The 13869-nt window shown below is 36.3% G+C and overlaps 1 protein-coding gene across 5 annotated transcripts in view; it reads right to left on the bottom strand.

The window, feature by feature from the left end:
* Nucleotides 1–13869, bottom strand: part of EBF4 (EBF family member 4) — a 50449-nt gene that overhangs the window by 21398 nt on the left and 15182 nt on the right. The window lies entirely within an intron of this gene.

The following is a 13869-nucleotide window of genomic DNA, read 5'->3' as shown; positions in this document are numbered from 1 at the left end:
CATTATATTATTAAAATATTGAGTTCTCAACAAATAATCATGAAACATGCAAAGTAACAGGAAAGTATGGTCCAAATGGGAGACATAAAGCAGTCAATAGGAACTGTCCTTGAGGAAGTCCACATGTTAGACTTACTAGACAAAGACTTTAAATCAGCTATTATAAATATGTTTAAAGAACTAAAGGAAACCATGTCTAAAGAATTGAAGAAAAGTATGAGAATAAAATCTCACCAAATAGGGAACATCAATAAAGAGATACAAATTATTATAAAGAACCAAATTTAAATTCTGGAGTTGAAAAGAAAAATAACTGAAATAAAAATTTTCTAGAAGAACTCAACAGCAGAAGAAAAATGAGTTGACAGAAGAAAAATGTCAGTCAACTTAAGATAAGTCAGTTGAGATTATACAGTTCTGGAACAGAAAGGAAAAAGAATGAAGACTGAACAGAGCCCATGATGTTGGGAGACACCATCAAACATACCAACATATGCATAATGAGGGTCTCAGCAGAAGAGAAGAAAGGAAAAGGGGCAGAAACAATGAAGAAATAATGACCAAAAACTTCCCAAGTTTGATGAAAAACCTTATCCCACACATACAAGAAGCTTAATGAACTCCAAGTAGTATGAACTCAAAAAGATCCACATGTAGACAGACACATCATAATCAAACTATTGAAAGACAAAGACAAAGAAGGAATCTGGGAAGCAGTAAGGAAGAGAAGCAACTCATCATGTACAAGGGAGCCTGAATAAGATTAACAACTGACTTATTACCAGAAACCACGGAGGTCAGAAGACAGTGGGATGATATAAAGTGCTGAAAGAAAATGACTGTCTACCAAAAATTCTATATCCAGCAAAACTATCCTTCAAACATGAAGGATAAATTAAACAAAATTAAATAAACATGAAAGATTAAGACATTTCTAGATAAACAAAGACTGAAAAAATTCATCACCAACAGATCTTTCCTATAAGAAATAGTAATGGGAGTCCTTCAGTGTGAAATGAAAGGATACAAGACAGTAATTTGAATCCCCATGAAGAAATAAATAATACTGGTAAAAGTTAACTATTCGGGTAAATATAAAAGACATTATAAATGCATTTTTGTTTGTAAATATTTTGTTTTCCTACCTAATTTAAAATACAACTGCACATGTGTAGGGGCAGGGGGTACATGGAACACTGTACTTTTTACTCACATCTTCTGTAAACCTAAAACTATTCTAAAAATAAAATTTATTGAAGAAAACATCAGAAAGCAGTAATTATAAAACTGTGTTGATGGGCTTATAATGTGTAAAGATATAATGTGATTGACAAGGATGTGACAAGGAGAGGAGGGGGAATGGAGCTATATTGGAGCTATATATGGAATCCATTATATATTGTTTTATATACTTGTATACTTAATTTTGAAATTAAGTTTATATTCATCTAAAATAGATTGTCTTAGGGACTTCTCTGGTGGTCCAGTGGTAAGGAATCTGCCTTACAATGCAGGGGATGTGGGTTCGACCCCTAGTCAGGGAACTAAGATCCTACATGCTGCAGCGCAACTAAGCCTGCATGCCACAACTACTGAGCTCATGTGCCTCAACGAGAGAGCCCACATGCCACAAACCACAGAGCCCACATGCTCTGGAGCCCACGCACCACAACTACAGAGCCCATGTGCCCTGGAGCCTGAGCACCAAAACTACAGAAGAGAAAAACCTGCCACCACAACTAGAGAGAAGCCTGCATGCTGCAACGAAGAGCCTACATGCTGCAGTGAAAGATCCCGCATGCCTCAACGAAGATCCTGCGTGCCGCAACTAAGATCTGATGCAGCCAAAAATAAATAAAATAAATTAAAAAAAAATAGATTGTCCTAAATTAAGACACCGAATGTAATTCCCAGGGCAACCACTAAGAAAAAAAGCAGTAATGGAGGAATAGAGCAACTATATATATGACAGATAGAAAACATAGCAAATGGCGGACATAAATCCTACTTTATCAGTAATTACAATGAAATATAAATGGATTAAACACTCCAATTAAAAGGCAAAAATTGGAAGAATGGATTAAAAAACATTATCTATATGCTGTCTATGTGAGACATAGTTTAGATTCAAAGATAGAAATAAGCTGATGATAAAAGGGTTGGAAAAGATTTGGAAAAGGGTTAAGAGAGCTCTAACGAAAAATTGCTGGAGCAGCTATATTAATATCACACAGAATAGACTTTAAGACAAAATTGTTACATAAGACAAAGACAGACATTTTATAATTATAAACGTGTCAATCTATCAGAAATAAAATTATAAACATATGTGCACCTGATAATAGAGCTCCAAAATACATGAAGCAAAAAATGACAGAACCAAAGGAAGAAACAGATAATTCAACAATAATAGTTGCAGATTTCAATGCCCTACTTTCAATAATGGATAGAATGACTAGACAGAAGATCAACAAGGAAATAGAAGACTTGAACAACACTCCTTATCTCAACTCACACAATAAATGAGTTACATTTTACATAGCACCTTCAAGACTTAGCATAATAAAGATTTCATTTCCACCTAGGGTGATCTGAATTAAACACGGTCTCCATAAAAATGACACACAATCAGAGTGGAAAGGCAACCTACAAAATGGGAGATAAGATTTGCAAATCATATATCTGATAAGGGGTTAATATCCAGAATATATAAAGAACTCCTACAACTCAACAACACTACAACAAATAACCCAATTAAAAATGAGCAAAGGAATTCAATAGACATTTCTCCAAAGATGATGTATAAATGGCCAACAAGCATCTAAAAAGATGTTCAGCATCACTTGTCCTTAGAGAAATGCAAATCAAAACCATAATGATACATCATCTCACACCCATTAGGGTGGCTACTATAAAAATTTTAAAAAACACAGAAAATAACAAGTGTTGGTGAGGAAGTGGAGAAATTAGAACCCTGTGCACTGATGGTTGGATTATAAAATGGTGCAACTGCCATGGTAAAAAGTATAGTGTTCCTCACTATACTGAATTTAAAAAACAATCATATGATTCAGCAATCCCACTTCTGGGTATATATATCCAAAAAAACTGAAAGCAGGGTCTCAAAGAGATATTTTCACACTCATATTCATAGAAGCATTATTCATAGTAGCCAAGAGATGGAAGCATCTGAATGTCTATCAATAGATGAATGTGGTATATACATAAAATGGAATATTATTCAGCTTTAAAAAGGAAGGAAATACATATAACATGTAGCATCCTATTATATGCTACAACATGGATGAAACTTGAGGACACTATGCTAGTTACAAAAAGACTAATACTGCATGATTCCACTTATATGAGGTATAAGTATATAAGTATATATGTATAAAGTAGCCAAATTCATAGAAACAGAAAGTAGAATGATGGCTATGAGGACTAGGGAAGGGGAAAATGGGGAGCTGTTGTTTAATGGGTATAGAGTTTTTGTTTTGCAAGAAGTTCCAGAGATCTGTTGCACCACAATGTGAATATACTTAATAATACTGGATTGTACATTCACAAATAGTAAAGATGGCAAATTTTATATTATGTGGTTGTTCTCTTTTTTTTAACCATAATTTAAAACCAAAAGAGAATAAGAGAATCCCCAAACTTTTTGAAACAAATAACAAATGGGTTAAAACAAAACTCAAAAGGGAAATCAGAAAGTACTTTTAATTAAATGGAAATAAAAACATAACATATCATGATTTGTGGTATGACCCTAAGGCAATACTTAGGGAGAAATGCATAGCACTAAAAGTCTGTTTTAGACAGAAAGAAAGGTCTTAAATAAATGACCTCAGCTTCCACTCTAGGAGACCAGAAAAAGGAGAGGAAATTAAGCCCAAAATAAGCAGAAGAAAGGAACTAATAAATATCAAAATAGGAAATAGATAAACAATGGGGAAAATCAATGAAACCAAAAGGTTCTTTTAGAAGGTCAATAAAATGGATAAACCTGTAGCCTGACTGATCAGCAAAAAAGAAGACACAATTTGCCAGTACCAGAAATGGGAGTGCTGACATCACTGCAGATTCTAGAGATATTGGATAGGGAATATTATAAACAATTTTGTGCTAACAAATTCAACAACTTATAAGAAATGGACAAATTCCTTGAAAGATACAAATTACCAAAGTTCATTCTAGAAAAAGTAGATAGCCTATTCTATTAGAGACATTGAAATTATAGTTAAAATACTTGCCACAAAGAAAAGTCCAGGCTCAGATGGCTTCACTGGTGAATTCTACCAAGCACTTAAGGAAGAAGTAATACCAATTCTACACAAACTGTTCCAAAAAATTGAAGAGCTGGATATACCTCCTAACTAAATCTATAGGCCAGTATATCAGCACACCTGATACCAAAACCAGACAAAAAAGTTATAAGAAAATTAAAGACAAATATTCATCATGAATATGCAAAAACTCTAAACAAAATTTCATTAAATTGAATCCAACAATATATTAAAAAGATAATACACCATGACCAAGTGTGGCTCATCTGGGAAATGCAGGGTTGGTTTAACATCGGAAAAACAACTGATGTAATTCATCATATTAAACTAAAAAAAAAAAAAAATAATAATCTTAATAGATGCAGAAAAAGCCCTTGACAAAAATCTAATACCGATTTCTGATAAAAACTCCCAGTAACAAAAAATAGTAGAGAATTTCCTCAACCTGATAAAGGCATCTATGAAAAACCTATAGCTACACACACACACATACATACATACATACATAAAAAACATACATAATGGTGAAAGACTGAGTAATTTCCACCTAAGATCAGGAACAAGATAAATGTCCATCCTCACCACTGCTACTATCAACATTGTACTGGAAGGTCTAGCCAGTACAATCAGGCAAGAAAGATAAACAAAAGACATCCAGATTGGAAAGGAATAAATAAAAGTGTCTTTATTTGCAGATGACATGATTGTCTATAAAGATAATCTGTTGGACTCTGAAAAGTTACTAGAACTAATAAGTGAGTTTAGCAAGGCTGCAGACTACAGAATCAGTTATACAAAAATTCATAATTATATATACCATAAATAAGCCATTGGAAATTGAAATTTAAAACAGCATTTACAATAGCATCAAAATAAAGAAATACTAAAGGATAAATGTGAACAAGCGATGTGAAAGATCTGTATTCTAAAAACTACAAAATATTGATGAGAGAGATTGAGGAAAATCTAAATAAATGGAGAGATATGCCTTGTTCATAGGTTGGAAGGCTCAATATTGTTAAGATATCAATTTTCCCAAATTAGTCTAGAGATTCAAAGAGTCCCAATCAATATCTCAATGGAATTTTTTGTAGAAATTGACAAGTTGATGCCCAAATTCATACGGAAATGCAAAGAAAAAAGTTGCAATGAAGAAACAAAGTTGGAGGTCCTATATTACCTGATTTCAAGAATTATTATAAAGCAACAGTAATCAAAATAGTGTGGTATTGGCATAAAAGCTAGACTAAGGAATCAATGGAACAGAATAGAGGCCAGAAATAACCCCACACATATATAAACGATTGATTTTTTGCAAAGTTTAAAAGAAATGGTGGGGCTTCCCTGGTGGCACAGTGGTTGGGAGTCTGTCTGCCAATGCAGGGGACACGGGTTCGAGCCCTGGTCTGGGAGGATCCCACGTGCCACGGAGCAAGTGGGCCCGTGAGCCACAATTGCTGAGCCTGCGCGTCTGGAACCTGTGCTCCGCAACAAGAGAAGCCACAATAGTGAGAGGCCCGTGCACCACGATGAAGAGTGGCCCCTGCTTGCCACAACTAGAGAAAGCCCTCGCACAGAAACGAAGACCCAAAACAGCCATAAATAAATAAATAAATAAATAAATAAATAAATAAATAAATATTTTTAAAAAGTTAAAAAAAAAAAAAGGAAACACTGTCTTCATTAAAAAAAAAAAGAAATGGTGCTGGAACATATATATATATTGCAAATATATATATATATATATTGCAAAACAAATATATATTGCAAAACAAAACAAAACGTCTTGAATCTATACCTCTCATCATCTACAAAAATTAACTTAAAATGGATCCTACTCCTAAATGTAAAACCTAGAACTACAAAACTTATAGAGGAAGGGGGAAATTTTCTGTGACCTTGGGTTAGGTAAAGATTTTTTAGCTATGACAACAAAAACACAATACACAAAAGAAAAAATTTATAATTTGTACTTTATCAAAATTAAAAATTTGTGCTCTTCAAAAACACTGTTAAGAGAATGAAAAAACAAGTCACAGATTGGGAAAAATTTTTTGCAGAATATTTATCTGATTTTTATCCACAGTATATAAAGAACTCCCACAACTCAGTAATTAAAAAATAACCCAATAAAAAGGGAGGGGGTGAACAAACACTTCCCCCCCAAAAAAATATGGATGGCAAATAAGCACATGAAAAGTTGTTCAACATCATTAGTCATTAGGGACATGCAAATTAAAACCATAATGAGATATCACTACACATCTATTAGAATGGCTAACATTAAAAAGAGAGATCAGGGCTTCCCTGGTGGTGCAGTGGTTGAGAATCCGCCTGCCAATGCAGGGGACACGGGTTCGAGCCCTGGTCTGGGAAGATCTCACATGCCGCGGAGCAACTGGGCCCGTGAGCCACAACTACTGAGCCTGCGCGTCTGGAGCCTGTGCTCCGCAACAAGAGAGACCGTGATAGTGAGAGGCCCGCACACCGCGATGAAGAGTGGCCCCCGCTCGCTGCAACTAGAGAAAGCCCTCGCACAGAAACAAAGACCCAACACAGCCAAAAATAAAATAAATAAATAAATTAATTAATTAATTAAAAAATAAAAGAGATCATTCTCGTGCTGATGAGAATGTAGAGGAATTACAACTCTCATACACTGCTGGTGGGAAACATAAAATGGTACAACCACTTTGGAAAATAGGCGACTACTTATGAAGTTAAACATACACTTACCATACACATACACATATACATATACAACCATTCTACTCCTACTTATTTTAGCCAAGAGAAATGAAAGCACTTGTCCATATAAGGACTTGTACATAAATGTTTATAAAGCTTTATTTATAATAGACAAAAACTGGAAAGAACCCAAATGTCTATCAAGAGATGAAGGCACATTTTGCTATATTCATACAATGGAATACAACTCAGCAATAAAAAGAAATGAACTATTAATACATGTAACAAAATGGATAACACAAAAAAATTATGCTGAGCAAAAGAAGCTAGACAAAAGAAAAAGCACATACTGTATCATCCCATTTATATAAAACTCTAGAAAGTGCAAACAAATCTATGATGACATAAAGCAGATCAACTGTTGCCTGAGGATGGAGGTAAGGGGAGAGAGGGAGAGATTCCAGGGGGAGCATGAGAAAACTTTTGGGAATGAAGGATATGTTCACTATCTCAACTGTGGTGATAGTTTCATCAGTGTATACATATGTCAAAACTTTTCAAATTGTATGCCTTATGCCTGTTTTATTGAATATCAGTTATACCTCATAAAGTTAATTTAAAAATAAAGAATAAGGAAACATACTTCTAAATAGCCCATGTATTAAAAGAGAAATCATAACAAATTTAACAATCCTTGGAACTGATAATGAAAATATGAGATATAATAATGTGACATAGGGACTTCCCTGATGGTCCAGTGGTAAAGAATCTGCTTTCCAATGCAGGGGATGAGGGTTTGATCCCTGGTCGGGGAACTAAGATCCCACATGCCACGGGGCAAATAAGCCCACGCAACACAACTACTGAGTTCATGCACCTCAAGGAGAGAGCCCACGTGCCACAAACTACAGAGCCCCTGCCCCCTGGAGCCCACATGCCACAACTAGAGAGAGAAAACCCGCATGCCACAACTAGATGAAGCCCGTGCGCTGCAACGAAGAGCCCACACGCTGCAACAAAAAGATTCTGCATGCCTCAATGAAGATCCTGCATGCTGCAACTAAGACTCAACACAGCCAAAAAAATAAAGAAAAATAAAGAAAAATAAAAAATAATGTGACATAGAGGAAAGATAGTATTTTAAGGAAATGTCATAGCCTTAAATGATTATATTAGTAAAGAAGGTCAACAATTAATGAGCTAAACATCCAACTTAAGAAATTAAAAAAGAACAACAAAATAAACCCAAAGAACTAAGAAGGGAGATGATAAAGATAAATGCAGAATTAACGTAATGCCAAACAAACATTAGAAAAAGATTGATAAAGCTGTCAGTTTTCAGAAAACACAAATAAAAGTAAAAATTGCTAGCAAAACTCATCAAGGAGAAAGATATGATACAAACAATTAATATCAGAAATGGAAAAGGTTCACAGCTAAAGATACAGCAGAGGGACTTCCCTGGTGATCTAGTGGTTAAGAATCCACCTTCTAATGCAAGGGACGTGGGTTTGATCCCTGGTTGGGGAACTAAGATCCCATCTGCCACTGGGAAACTAAGCCCACGTGCTGCAACTACTGAGCCCACGTGCCCTGGAGCCCGCACACCACAACTAGAGAGCCCACACGCCGCAACTACTGAGCCCGCGTGCTCTGGAGCCCACACACCACAACTAGAGAGCCCGTGCACCGCAACTACTGAGCCTGCACGGCACAACTAGAGAGAAGCCAGCAAGCCACAATGAAGAGTCCATGTGCTGCAACTAAGACCCGAAGCAGACAAATAAATAAATATTTTTTAAAAAGATACAGCAGAGATCAAAAAGATAAGAGAACATTATGAACGACTTTACGGAAACAAATTTGAAAACTTAGGCACATTGTACAAATTCCTTAAAAAATCTAACTCATGAAAATAGAGTAAAAAAGAAATAAAAGGCCTAAATAGTCCTATGACCATTAAAATATGAATAAATGGCTTAAAAATTCTCTCCTCCTCAACCCCACAAACTAAAACCAAATTGTAACAAATTTTCAAGGAAAAAATCATTACAAACTAATACAAATTCATTCAGCAAATAGTAAAAGAAAGAACATGTCCCATCTAATTATTTAAGGGTCTTATACCACGGACTGTCAAAATCATACTAGGACATTGTAAGAAAAGAAAATTACAAGCCAATCGTGTTGAACATAAATGCAAAATTCCTAAATATTATTAACAAAGCAAATCCAGTAGCATTTAAAGATAGTAAATCATCATCAAGTTAGGTTATACCAGGAGTAGTTCAGTATCAGAAAATCCATTAATGAAATTCAGTACATTAACAGTTTAAAGGAGAAAAGCCATATGATCAATTCAATACATGTAGAGAAAAACAACACGTGAAATTCAACATCTGTTCATGAAAAAAACCCAAAAAACAAAAATTAAAAAACTCTCATACCAACCATTTTTAACTTGATGAAGTATAGCTACCAAATAGCTACAATTAGCAACATTTTAAATGGTGAAACACTAGAAGCATTTTCTTTAAAATAAAAAACAAGCCAAGACTGCCCATTATCACTCCTTATTTTCTCAAGGTTGTACTTGAGGTTCTAGTCAGTGCAGTAATGCAAGAAGAATAAATAAAATGCAAAAGGATTGGATAGGAAAAACAAAAGTCATTTTTTACACGTCTGTCTCTATAGAAAAAACAAAACAAAAGAAATCTAAAGACAAATATCTACATGCAAATATCAATCGTATTTCTTTATATTATCAACAAAGACTTAGAAAACATAGCAAAAGATATAATTTACAATAACAACAAAATATAAATTGTACCTAGAAATAAGCTACCCATACAACTGAATGGTTCATTCCCTCACCTCTTCAAGTCCTTCCTCAAACTCCACCTTCTTAATTTGGCCTACTGTGACCACGCCATTTAGAATCACACCTCCCCCACCCCCAAATTCCTGATCAGTTTTATTTTTCTCTATTTTTTCCCACCTATCACCTTCTAACATACTTATAATTACTGTTTATTGCCCATCTCCCCAATGTCTTCTCTGTCCATGAATATGGATATTTTTGTCTGCTTTGTTTACTGTGGTATTCCTAGAACCTAGAACAGTGTCTGGTACATAGTAGATGCTCAATAAATATTTATTGAATGAGTGAATAAAGGAAAACAATAAGTGTATGTAGACTTTACTGAGAAAATTAATTGAGAAAATTATAAAACTTTATTGAAAGGCTTTAAAGAAGATCTATATAAATGGAGAGATAAACCATATTCATGGATAGGAAGACTCAGTAGCATAAAGATGTGAATTCTCCTCCAAATTGATGTATAAGTTAACTGTACAAAACCCCCAAAGATGTGTGTGTGTGTGTGTGTGTGTGTGTGTGTTGGTGTGGAACCTTCTACATGGATTCTAAAATTAATATGGAAGCACAAAAGGCCAAAATAGTCAGTTCTTCCCTGAAGAACAAGATAAGATGGGAAACTTACCCTACACGCTTGTCTACATTATTTTTATATAGATAGAGTGATTCAAACAATGCCATGTTAGCACAGAGATTATCAAATAGATCAAGAGAATAAAACACAGAGTCTAGAATCGGACACACAAATAGAAGGAAACTTGATTTAGGACATAGGTGGTACTGAAGCTCAGTAAGAAAGGATGAGTTATTTAATAAATGATACTAGAATAATTAGTGATTCATAAATAAAAATAATTACATTGATACCTTAATTCACACCATGCCCCAAATTAGCTCCACATGGATTACTAACCTAAATGTACAAGGAAAAACTGTGAAATCTTTAGAAGAAAATATAGGAGAATATCTTTATGACTCAGCATAGAGAAAGGTTTCTTAAACAAAAAGCAGAATGAAATCCATGAGGAAAATATCGATAAATTCAACTACATTGAGTTACTTGATATATACTTCCCTGACAAAGTATCCGTATCTAGGATCTATAAAGAATCATTAAAATCAAACATAATTCCTGGTGATTTCAGTATCAATGTAAATAGATAGCTCTTCCAACACATTCTTCTCTCCATTCCTTGAGTATCTCTCATCCAATGACCTTCTCTCTACCCTCCCTTGGCCACACATTACCAATAAACGGAATTTCCAAATAATCCTACCTACAGACAACCCACTCCCTAACCACCAGCTCCAACTCCTTCTAGTACCTCAACTCTAGTAATTCTTGGCCCCATCAAAACCTATGTTCCATTCATCCTGCCTTCTCTTCACTCTCCCATAGTCCTCTCCTTTCTGAGCTTAAATTCCTTGTTCCATTTTTGTAAACACCCCTTGCTTACACTTTTCACTCTCTTGCCCTCTCATGTTTCATCGTGTTCACATAGCAAACCCCTAACTCTGGCTATACGCAACCACTCACCTGTTCTGCACCTGCACTTGTGCAGCTCAGCAGGACTGGGGAAATTGCTCACTTTTAATTTATGACCACAGGTAATTCCCTGATGGTCCCGTGGTTAGGACTCGGTGCTTTCACTGCCATGGCCCCAGGTTCAATCCCTGGTTGGGGAACTAAGATCCCGCGAGCCGCGTGGTGTGGCCCCAAATACATAAATTTTAAAAATAAATAAATAAATAAATTTATGACCACAGATCTTAGGTGGGCCCTTAGTGCCACTTGGCAATCACAGAACATTTCCATGGTCCACTCACTCTCTTGGACAACTGTTTCATGCCCTAGTGTCTCCCTCTCCATCCTCATCCTCAACTGTTGACCTTGCTTCCTATTTCACCGAGAAAACAAAGCAATCAGAAAAGAACATCCGTAAGCTCCTATGTTGGATATTCCCATTTACCCATGTCCAGGTTCTCTATCTTCCCTGCTGCCTCCATGGATAATGTCTGTGCTCTCAGCTAAAGCCAGTCCTCCACGTGTGCAGGAGAAACCCTGCCCTTTGCTGACTAGAGGACATTGCTTCAGCCATTCTCCCTTCTAACGCTTGCATCATAATTTTCCATTTCCTACTGGGTTTTTGTCATCGGCATCTGAACAAGCTATATCTTTTTCTTGGCCTTACACTGTGCTCCTGTCACCACCCTGTTCCATCCTGTTTCTTTGATCCCTTTAGGGTGAAAGTCCAGAGTTCCTTTAGTCACTGTCTCTAATCTCTCTTCTCCCACTCTCTCTTAGACATACTCCTATCAGAATTCTGCCCCTTTTGCCACTGAAATGGCTCCTGTTGAGGTCACCAATGTCTCCCACATTGCTAAATCTAATGATTAACCCTTAGTCTTTTTTATCATATCCATGAGCAGCATTTGATGCAGTTGACTATTGCCTCCTTTTGGGATAATTTTTCTATCTAGGCTTCTGGGACTCCACTCCCCTGATTTTCCTTCTACTTTACTGGCAGCTGCTTCTCATTCTCCTCTGCTGGTTACACATCTCCATGACCTCTCAACATTGGACACCTCGGAATGCAATTCTTGGACCGCTCATATTTTCTTTCAACACTCGTTCCCTCCATGATTTCATTCATTCAAATCTACATCTGTAGCCTGGACCTTCCCCTTGAGAGCCACACTCATGTGTTCAGCTCTTTTTCAACATCTCCACCTGGAGGTTTAGCAAGAATCTTAAATGTCATACGTCCAAAACCAAACTCCTGATCTTCCTCCTCCCAAACCTGCTTCTCCTGAAATCTCCACCTTCTCAGTAAATAGGAGCTCCATCCCTTAAAGTTGCTCAGGTCAGAAACCTTGGATCCGTCTTTGACTTCTCTCACCCTGTCACCTTGTCTCTCCTTCCATAACAAATCCTGTCAGTTCTGCCTATGAAGTGTATCCAGAATCCAACCACTTCTTACAAACTTCTCTATAACATCCCCTCTGTCGCAGCCTCCATCATCTCTCCTGGATAATTGTTATGGTTTCCTAACTCATCTCCCTGTCTCCACCTTTGCTTCCTGCGGGTCATCTTCAACACAGGAGCTAGAGTTAAAAACTTGTCGAAATATAAATCAGGTCATATCATTCTTCTCAAACACCCGCACTGGCTTCCATGTCATCCAGAATAAAAGTCAAAGTCCTTACAATGGTTTACAAGAATGGCTTACATGCAACCTACAAGGCCCTGCATGGTCTGCCCTTCCTCCTGCCCCATCCATTGTATCTCTGACATCTTCGTCTCCTACTGTCCCCCTCGTTCCAGTCACCTGGGCCTTCTTGCTGTTCCTAAAACACGACAAGTACACTCTTGCCAAGAACATTCTTCTCCCAGATTCATACTTGGCTCGCTCCTTTACTTCCTTCAGGTCTTGGCTCAAACGTCATACTTTCAGTGAGGCCTTCCTTAAATACTCTAAAATTGCAATAGCCCCTTCCTGGGCACTCTCTGATCTTTCCTGATGGCTTTCTTTTTCTCCTTAGCTGTTATCACCATCTAACATGCTGTACATTTTATTCAGTTAGTTTATGTCTATCTCTCCTACTAGATTGTAAGCCCATCGACACAAGGCTTTTTATCTGCGTTGGTCACTGCTTAATCCACAGCATATAGAAGAGACCCTGGCACAGGGTCCATTTTAACAGTAGATGTTAACATTTAACAGTAGATGTTAAAAATTTATTTGTTGAATGAATAAAAAACATACTAATTGGCCAGAATACAGCAACAGGCATTCTCAAAATAGCTGGTACGAATATCAATTGGTATAATCTCTACAGAGGACAAATTGGCAATAACTATCAAAAGTACAAATGCACATCTCCTTTGACCCAGAAATTCTGCTTCTAGTAATATCCTTTTTATAAATTCACACATGTGCTAAGTGACACCTGGACAAAGTAATTCACTACAGCATATTTTATCCCTGAAAAAGAATGAAAAAGCCAAAATGT

Source organism: Balaenoptera borealis (genome assembly GCF_965194805.1).
Source record: "Balaenoptera borealis genome assembly, chromosome: 16".
In the NCBI taxonomy this organism is placed as follows: domain Eukaryota; kingdom Metazoa; phylum Chordata; class Mammalia; order Artiodactyla; family Balaenopteridae; genus Balaenoptera; species Balaenoptera borealis.
Note: the sequence above shows the minus strand (reverse complement) of the source record. Positions and strands in the feature narration are given on the sequence as shown.